At 33.6% G+C, this 2,148-nt stretch overlaps 1 non-coding gene across 1 annotated transcript; it reads left to right on the forward strand.

Moving 5' to 3' along the window:
• The first annotated feature begins 701 nt into the window (after window positions 1–701).
• LOC136210268 (small nucleolar RNA R71) lies at window positions 702–808 on the forward strand. Its single transcript, XR_010677973.1, has one exon. It is a non-coding gene; the product is annotated as a small nucleolar RNA R71 (small nucleolar RNA).
• Window positions 809–2,148: the final 1,340 nt, after the last annotated feature.

The raw sequence follows: 2,148 nt of genomic DNA on the forward strand, positions 1-2,148 counted from the left end.
TAGCGAGTTGTCCAATTTGAACCTCCAAATTATGGATGCTAGATGATTGGTTTTTAATAAGCTGATCGAATTTATTCTCGATCCGTTTAAAACCATCGTCGTGATTACTTATTTTTCCGCTCATAGCATCAATAAATTTGTCGATTTTAGAAGATAAAGTGCTAATCGTATCTCTTGATTGATTTTGATAATTAGTGGTACGATTTTGATTAGCATTGGCATTATTATTATTATTATTATCTCTCCAGTTAAAGTTAGGATGATTTCTCCATCCAGGATTATATGTATTGGAATAAGGGTTATTAGTTTGGTTTTGCCCTTGGACAAAATTTACCTGTTCAATTTCGCTCATACCTTCATAGTCTACATCCGTTTGGATTGGCTTACCATTAGGATCACACGGTGCCATAAACCTATCAATTTTGTGCGATAAGGCAGAAAATTGGGCTTGCAACATCGCAACTGGATCAAGATTCACTATACCTTTAACTGATGACGTATTTGAGGATGATGGTTTCGCCACTGGTATATGTCCACGCTCCGCGGGCCACATACTACTGTTGATTGCCATTTCCTCCAAAAGTTCTCTTGCTTGGGCCGACGTTTTCTTCATGAATAACCCTCCAGACATAGCATCTAATGAACCTCTAGTTGTAGGATTTAATCCATTATAAAATGTTTGCATTAAAAGTTCAGCGGGCAATTGGTGGTGTGGGCATAAACGTTGAAGTTCTTTAAAACGTTCCCAAGCCTCATAAAGAGTTTCATTATCATTTTGAGAAAAAGATGTTAACTCTTTTATGACTCTTGCGGTTTTTGCTAAAGGAAATTTTTTGATAAAAATGCTTGGGCTAATTGCTCCCAAGTTTCAAATGTTGCGGCTGGCATAGAAGTTAACCATTCTTTGGCTCGATCCTTCAAAGTAAAAGGAAAAAGGAGAAGGTTGATTGCTTCCACAGTCACATTTGGTATTTTAAAAGTGTCACAAATTTCTAAGAAATTTGTCAAATGGGTGTTAGGATTTTCGTTAGGTAACCCGTAAAATGTTACGTTATTTTGCAACATATTAAGCAATGCTGGCTTAATTTCAAATTGGTTTGCATTTATTTGGGGTCTAACTATGCTGTTTGTTACACCGGCCACTCCTGGCCTAGCGTAATCCATAAGTGTGGCCATAATTTCTGGCTCAGTAACTCTGGTTCTTATTGGAGTTTTGTTTTTGTTTTTCTTGTCTTTCTTGTTCTTTTTAACCGTTTTTTCAATTTCTGGGTCTAGCAGTTTTGGTAGAATGCCTGAACTTCGAGAACTGCGCATGAACTTGAAATTTCGCACGAACCGAAACTACCTTCAAAACAGAATTTGAAAAATAAATATGTTAGTAATTTGAAATAAGTAAAATATAAAATTTTGAATAAGTATAAATAAACCTAGATTCGAAATAAAACATGAAAAATCTAAATTTTTGTCAAAAATTTTGGCGTTCCCCGGCAACAGCGCCAAAAACTTGTTGAGTGATTTCCGCAAGTGCACGGTATACGCTTGTAGTAATAAAAGATATCGATCCCACAGGGAACGTTTTTTAACAAAAACTTATTTTGAATTGGTTAAATTTACTTTTAAGGTTTATAATATGGAAAATCGTTAAATCGGATTTGGTTTTGAAATTGCTAGAATAAGAATTAGAATAGAGTATAACAAATGTTAGAAAATACTTCTGATTTAGGGATAAATTTACAAAACAAAAACGTTTAGTTCTTTAGAAAAGTGAACATTATATTCGTTTGCATTAAGCAAAGAAAACAACTTTAAACTTTGTATAAATTAAAGGGAACAATACAAAAATAAACCTTGTGGTTACACCCATTTTCGAACAACACCCATGTGGTTTAAAAGTTTACAAAGTGGTACCATGTACTTCATTCCGTTAGCAAACACATACCAAATTGACTAACGGTGTTAAAAGTCAAAGGAAAAAGAGTTAATTTGGTCCTTATACTTATTTATTTTTATAAATTAACCCCATTATTATCTAATTATCACAAACAAACCCCAAAATTAAAAATAAAAATTAATTAAACGATCTTCTCCATTTCTTATTTTTCTTAAAATTTCTCTCTCCTCTCCCTCTCCTCTATTTCTCTCACTTCT

This window comes from Euphorbia lathyris, chromosome 10, assembly GCF_963576675.1.
Source record: "Euphorbia lathyris chromosome 10, ddEupLath1.1, whole genome shotgun sequence".
NCBI lineage: Eukaryota > Viridiplantae > Streptophyta > Magnoliopsida > Malpighiales > Euphorbiaceae > Euphorbia > Euphorbia lathyris.